Below are 7228 nucleotides of genomic sequence, written 5' to 3'. Positions count from 1 at the left end.
CGGGACACAGGGATACCCAAGCCCCCTTGGTCTTTTGGCAAGCAAATATCGACCCACTTCACCATGTGGTATTTGGGTCTACCATCCCCTGCCTGCCAGAAGAACCTAGCCAACTCCTTGTCAAAGGCGTTGTGCACACCTTCGGGCAAGATATACGTCCCCATCATATACATGGGGAGGCTCGCCAGGTTAGAGCTAATGAGGACGGACTTGCTCCCCTTGGACGTGAATCTGCCGCACCAGGGCTCCGCACGGGACGCTACTCGTCCCACAAGCGGATCAAACCCGCTAACCAAGATCCGGGACTCAGCCAGGGGCATCCCCAAATAAGAGATGGAAAAGACCACCAGCTTGTAGTTGAGGTTGTCCGCGATCCTGTGTTGCTCAGCCTCGGAGTAGCCCAGGACCACAACCTTACTCTTATCAAAGTTAATCTTAAGTCCAAACATTTCCTCGAAGCAGAGCAAAAGGAACTTAAGATTAACAATGTCCGAGTCGGATCCTGTGACCATGATCATGGTGTCATCCGCATACTAGAGGTGGGACACACCACCACCCGAGATGAGGTCCCACCACCCCCTGAATATGACCGGCTAGCTTCGCCTTATCCAGGATGACCGCGAGGGCGTCGACAGCGAGGTTAAAAAGCAGGGGGAAATAGAGTCACCTTGCTTTACCCCCTGGAAGCCTTGAAAAAGGGGCCTACTTCCCCATTGATATTGATCGCGGTGCTACCGGATCTAACTAGCTGCATGATCCAGGAACACTACCTCTCGTCAAATCCGCGATGCTGCATCACCATCCTCAAAAAGGACCAGTCAAGACGGTCATACGCCTTCTGGAAGTCCAATTTGAGGAAGACCCCCTTGAGACCCTTGGATGCCACCTCGTGGACAATCTCGTGGAGGGCAAGGATCCCATCATGAATCCGCTTGCCCTTCAGCAAGGCGGACTATAGGGGGTGAGCAATCCGTTCGGCCACAGGGGATAAGCGAGTGGCGCAGACTTTTGCAAAAATTCGCGCCAACACGTTAATCACCGTGATGGGACGGAATTGCCGAATATTCGAGGCCCCAACTAGTTTGGGGATGAGAGCAATGACGCCAAAGTTAATCATGCCCAAGTCCAGGGTACCAATATAGAATTCATGGAACATGGGCATAATGACCGGGCGCACGGTCTCCCAGAATCTTTGGAAAAAAAGAACCGGAGGCCATCCGGCCCCGGGGCCGAGCAAGCCTTCATAGAGGCAACCGCCTGACCTACCTCCTCCGGGGAGAACGGGAGAGTGAGTTTGCGTTCTCCACGTCGGACACCTGATCAGCTATCGGCCAGAAGTCCTCACGAAGGGAGGAGCCTCCACGCAGCTCAGCCGAGAAAGTTCCTTTTAGAAGGAGTAAATATGGGATGAGATATCCTCTGGGCTTTCCAAAAGAGCATCCCCATCCCAGAGGAAAGGGATGACACATTTCCGCCTACGGCCATTAGCAATGGCCTGGAAGTAGCCGGTGTTTGCATCACCCTTCAGGAGCCAATTCTGGCCTCCTCGACGCTGCCAGAACAATTCCTCGTTCTTGAAGATGTCCATGAGCGCAGCATCAAGGGAGTATCTCCGGGTCCAGTCATCCGGGGATAAACCAGGCCCGTCTGCCAAGTCATCTAGGGCCTTAATTTGACACAGCAGGTCCCCTTTACGGGCCCGGAGGTCAGCGCCCAAATTTGCACCCCAACCCTTCATGGCCTGTCAAGCCAGCTTAGCACAGTGATGTCAAATATCCACGGCACAAAAGACACGGGGCGGGGAAGCGGCCGCAAGGCGCCAGCGGTCGCGAACCAGCTCGCAGAAACTAGGCTGCTCCAGCCAAAATGTCTCAAAACGGAAGCGGTGGGACCTAGGGGGGATCCATCCCCCGACGAGAGGATCAAAGGCGTATGATCGGAACCTATCTGCGTGACCGCCTTAAGGCCACACAGGGGGAACATCACTTCCCATTGGGGTGACACAAAGACCCGATCCAAAACACTCCGGATGGGGTCCGCCTGTTTATTCGACCACGTGAACCTAGCCCCTACGCGGGCTATTTCACGTAGCGCCATGTCCGCGATGCAGTCATTGTAAAGACGCATTCGGGACCGATCCACATTTGGAGAGCTTTTATCAGAATCCCACCTAATGAGATTAAAGTCGCCGGCCACCACCATCGGAATGGTGCATCGCTCCACCTTATTTTTCAACTCGGCAAGGAACTCGGCCGAGCGGCCATGATCCGCCGGACCATAGACGATAATCACCTCTCAACTGAGGTGAACACGTCGATCAATGATGGCCATGCTCACGAAGAACCCCCCCTGGTCCATGTCTTCAACCGAGAACGCGTCCTCCCTAACACCGAGCAGAATGCCCCAGAGTGACCCATCGCAGGGAGCCACTGCCAGGCAAACTGGTGACGGGAGAGCATCTGGAGTTCGTGCATGCTAAAGTCCTGACGAATCGTTTCTTGAAGACCCACTATGTCAATCTCTTCCTGACGTAAATACTCGATGAGCTGCCGTCGCCGACCAGTGAGGCCGAAGCCCCTAATGTTCCAACATAGGAGCTTCATTTAATAACCTCGTCTGGATTCCTAGGCCCCGCAAGCGGTGCCGAGCTAGCCCGCCCGTCAAGCGCGGGGCGGGGGAGAGCCTTAGGCGGCCAACCCCAGCGACCCCGAGAAGAAGGGGCACCGGAGGTCACCGGGCCGGGGGAGGCTGATCTGGGGCCCGACCCACGCACCTCTCGGCGGGTCTCGGTGGGGTTGAGACGGGTGGGCGGGCGCCCCCCGGGCTCCCGGGCAGGAGGAAGCCCAGCCGTGGGTGTCACGATCCCCTCCGCAACCGGGGGTACACCACCGTCCCTGGTCTCTCTATGACCAAGTACGGAGTGCACCAGGGGGAGTGGGATCCGCCCGCGCAGCGAGTACACGGGCTTCCGCCAATGCCCCCTCAAGCCTCTCTTTCGCACACAAGGCAGAGATCTGCTCAAGAGGGAGACCTTTCTCCCCTCAGAACACAATACCACTATCCGCTAGTGAGCACAGAGAACCTAGAGCCAGAATGAGAGGGAGGGAGAGGGGAGGACGTACCCGGAAACAGATCACGGGCCGCAGCACGGTGGGCCGCCAGCTCGGGGATCGTCGGGATGCGGCCATCCTAAAGGATCCGGGACTGGCTTATCCGCGCGCTCTGTCGCGCCTAGTGTGACGTGTGATGGCATGTGTTGATTCCCTGAGTGTTTTGGGGTGTATGGTTCTCTTTTGTGGGCGTGCTAACCTTTGGGTATGGATGTGTCCGTTGGAAGCTAATCTGTGTGCTCAGTTTGTATGCGTGTGTACTTGCCTAATACGGAGTAGTTACGGTAGGAAACCGATGCGTGTGTTTTTCAGTTTGTACATGCAAATAGTATATGTCGTGTCTCCTTGCCTAATACAAACTGATTGCTACCGAAATCATAAATCACGTGCAATAGTATGCAACTACAAAAATCATGTGCAATATATAGATCGGTGTCCTTCCCTAATCTTCACCGTCACGTGCAATAGTATAAATCGGGTGTCCTTGCTTAATCTTCTCCGTTGAGACATCTTAGCTTTTAGAGTGTCAAATCACACTGTTCGTTTTCTATTGTTGTAAGTATATAATAGATAGATAGATAGATTTCGTGTGTTTCCATTTGAGAAATAGAAAACTGTAGTATGGGGACTAGGGTGCTACAGTGGCCCGCGCTTCCAAAGCTTCTCGACTTCCTGAAGAGAAATCAAGAGGGCACGTTTTGATACGCTGGCCATCTTGTTGATTGATTCATCGGTAAATGGTTGATAGAAATTACCTTAGAGAACAGAACAACTTTGCAACTGACAATCTTGTGTGTTTACTACTTTGATCGACAAAATATTCCATAGGGCAGTTTCAGTTTGATTTAGGCCCATTGTACATTGTCTTACAATCTTGTTTGCAAGTTATTTTTCAGTTTTGTTTATATGCCATCCTGCCGGACACCCATCTCCGTCACCGTCGCCCTGCCATGGCAAGGGTGAACTAGCATGTATCATCAGTTCGTCACCCATATCAATGACAACTGGTGTGTATTTTGTTCCTCCTATGTATATTTTGGAAGTTGATTCTGCAGTTTAAAAACCTATCTTGACCTTTTGTGGCCTCTTCACCATATTTAACCGCTACAAGTTCTTATGGTTTTGACTGCTTTGGAATATGTGGCTATATATCCATGGGCAGTTTTTTTATTATTACCAATTGGAAGAAGAAAGCATGAACATGCGTGTTTGCAAAAAATGACGTGCTTCTAGCTCCCAATGTGTGTTTGTGCTTGATCAATTGTTCGCCTCATGGTATTTAGTTGTAAATTTTCCTTGATTATTAGCATTTGTACATGTATGCTTGCAGGAGTGGGAGGAGCCGGACTAGGTTGTCGTCCAAGTCGCTCCCCACCTCTGACATTGTTTCGCCTAGACTAACTCTCACAATGTCTGGTCTAAGCTCTTTAATTTTTGTTATATGGTACATATGCAATTGCTACAGTTTGTTCAGGTATATCTATTTTAATGTGCTCTAACATCAATCTATTCTTTGTACCAGCAGGATAAAAGCAATGCAATGAAAATTGAAAGGAGCTTCTAACATGCTTCCTTTCATTTATCCGGCCCAATTAAAATGATCTTGCCTCAAACACATGGGCAAAAGTAATAGATATCAATTGATGCTAAATCTGTCGTCTCATAAGTTTCTACACTGCCACACTCATGTGTAAATGAAGATGGAGCTTAGGGTGCTGCAGGCTCGTCTCCACGACCTTGGCCATGAAGCACGAGCAAGAGGCTTCCTTAGCCGGCTTTAGGTACCATGCCTATTGTCACTCCAGCGGTGAAGATTGTTGTTTCGGCCTTTGGCTCCTCTCCCTCTCGCGTTGTCCCGCACGCGACCAAGAGGGTAACCTAGCCGTCGCCGTCGGGCCTCCCTCCCTCCCTATTCTCCTCCCTCGTCGCCGCCTGAGGGCACGGCCAGGCGAAGCCCGGTCGTCGCCGGCGGCGGCGGGGCTCTTTCGTCTCTGTGTGTGGCGGCCTTGACATGGGTTGCAGCGGTCGATCGGGGACGCGGCGGGCATCGGTGCTAAGGTGCGGCGGCGGTGTGGGCTGGCGCGTGACAGGCGGCGAGCTGGTGGTGCGCGCGTGCTGGCGTGGGAAGGCGTGGCGACGGAGCCCAGATCTGGTCTGCATGCGGCGCTGGGAGTGGGCTCCCTTGGGTGCGGCGGTCGCCTCCTACAGGCGGGGGTGGCGGCGCTGCAGTCCGGGTGTTGTAGGCCAGCGGGTGGTGACGGCGCGACGCGTCCGAATCCGCCCGTGTCGTTGCAGGCTGCGAGCGGCCTTCTCGCCGTGGCGCGATGGTGAGGGGGTGGGCGCGGGGAGACTTCTCTGACGAGCTACCTCGGCTCTGGCGGTGGGTTGATTTGGTTTCCCTCATCGACGGCGAGCATTTGTGGATGGCCTCGCGGAGAGCTGTGCCGGCTCCATGGTGGCTTGTTCTATGGGGATTCTACGGGGAGCTCAGTTGGAGGGATGGGTAGCCTCGATGCGGTCGCGTCACCTATCGCCGGTAAGGGGTGTGCCGGTCCGGATTCGTCGGCTCCCCTTTCTCCCCCGTTCCTTAGCCGCGGGCGGGCTGCGCAGTTCTCCCAGCGGAGCATCTGCGGGTGCATTTGTTGGTCGAGGGCCGTCAGTTGGTCCAAAGCCGGGGCCTTTGTGTAGGTCTCAGGGTTGTCTGGTTGCAGGGCGGCAACCCTAGCGGTGGGAGGCGCGGCGTTTGTGGGCGGCACATGCATCTCAGGTTCGGGCGGGCAACCATGGCCTAGCGGGTGGCGTGGTTGCGGGTGGTTGATAGAGTTAGGGTGCGCTGGTGGGGTGTGAGCGTTCAGGGTACACCACTTGCCCAGTCCTTTGACTGGCTGATGGTGGCGGCGTCCGTTGACACCGTACACTTCCTGAAGGCTCCGTCGCGACGCTCCCCCCCATGTCGCCTTGCTTCGAGTAAAAACCTGATCTTCGCGGATCGAGCGGTGGCGGCTATCCTTGGTCGTACCTCTTCTTGGAGGCATTGCTTTGGAGGCCTGGCTTCGTTGTGTATGATTCACCTCATTGTTCTTGGTGGGGTGGTGTGTCGGTGCCCGACACCTTTGTACTCCCTCCGATCCTTTTTAGTCTGCATATAAATTTTGTCGGAAGTCAAAGTACCTCTACTTTGACCAAACTTATAGAAAAAATTATCAACATTCACCATGCCAAATCAATATTGTTAGATTCTTTACGAAATGTAGTTTCATAATGCATATATTTGGTATTGTAGATATTGATATTTTTTAATATAAATTTGGTCAAACTTTGCAAAGTTAGACTTGACCGAAATCTAAAACGTGAAGTAAAAAGGACCGGAGGAAGTATCTTGTCTTGGGTGTGTGCGTTGTGTGCGTTCTTCAGTCTCTTGGATGTATTCGGTGATGGTTGCATTATAATATAAAGCTATGAAAAACCCTTTTTCGATAAGAGTGTTGTTATTGACAGTACGGCTTCTGCGTCGACAAGCTGCTCCTCTTCCAGTCACAGCCTTTTCCCCAGGTGATCCAATCTATCTAGGTCGACTTTATTTCATTTGAAGCATCATCAGTGATACATCTATCAGTCGATCTATTTGAAACAAGAGTGCTAGCTAGTGAGGGAAATTACCCGTCCTTTTATTTGTTTACGCATGTCTAATCTTTTCTTGCTATCATTTTTGGTGACAGTGAGAGACTAGGACTTCTTCGTTTAATAAAAAAAGAAAGAGACTAGGACTTGGTGATGGACAATGAGAGAGAAGAAATGTTGTACTCTCTCCGTTCCTAAATATAATTTTTTTTTAGAGATTTCATAAGAAGAATACATACGAAGTAAAATGAGTGAATCTATACTTTAATTTATGTCTATATACTTTCGTATGTAGTTTTTTTAGTGAAAACTCTAAAAAGACTTATATTTAGAAACGGAGGAAGTATAAATCAAGACAAACAACATGTTGAAAACGGGCAACGTTGTAGAGAAGTTAAGTAAAAGTATGATATTTCCATAAAAGCTTCATCTTCTTATTCTTTATTTGTATTGTTGGAAACGGCAATCACTTGATCTTTAAACAATAATGCTAAACG

The 7228-nt window shown here is 51.5% G+C and overlaps 1 pseudogene; it reads left to right on the top strand.

Moving 5' to 3' along the window:
- The first annotated feature begins 2356 nt into the window (after positions 1-2356).
- On the top strand, positions 2357-5957 carry LOC123450318 (annotated as a pseudogene).
- The last annotated feature ends 1271 nt before the right edge of the window (positions 5958-7228 follow it).

The sequence above is a fragment of the Hordeum vulgare genome, chromosome 4H (genome assembly GCF_904849725.1).
Source record: "Hordeum vulgare subsp. vulgare chromosome 4H, MorexV3_pseudomolecules_assembly, whole genome shotgun sequence".
NCBI classification, from domain to species: Eukaryota; Viridiplantae; Streptophyta; class Magnoliopsida; order Poales; family Poaceae; genus Hordeum; species Hordeum vulgare.
The sequence above is the reverse complement of the archived record's forward strand: the minus strand, read 5'-3'. Positions and strand labels throughout refer to the sequence as shown.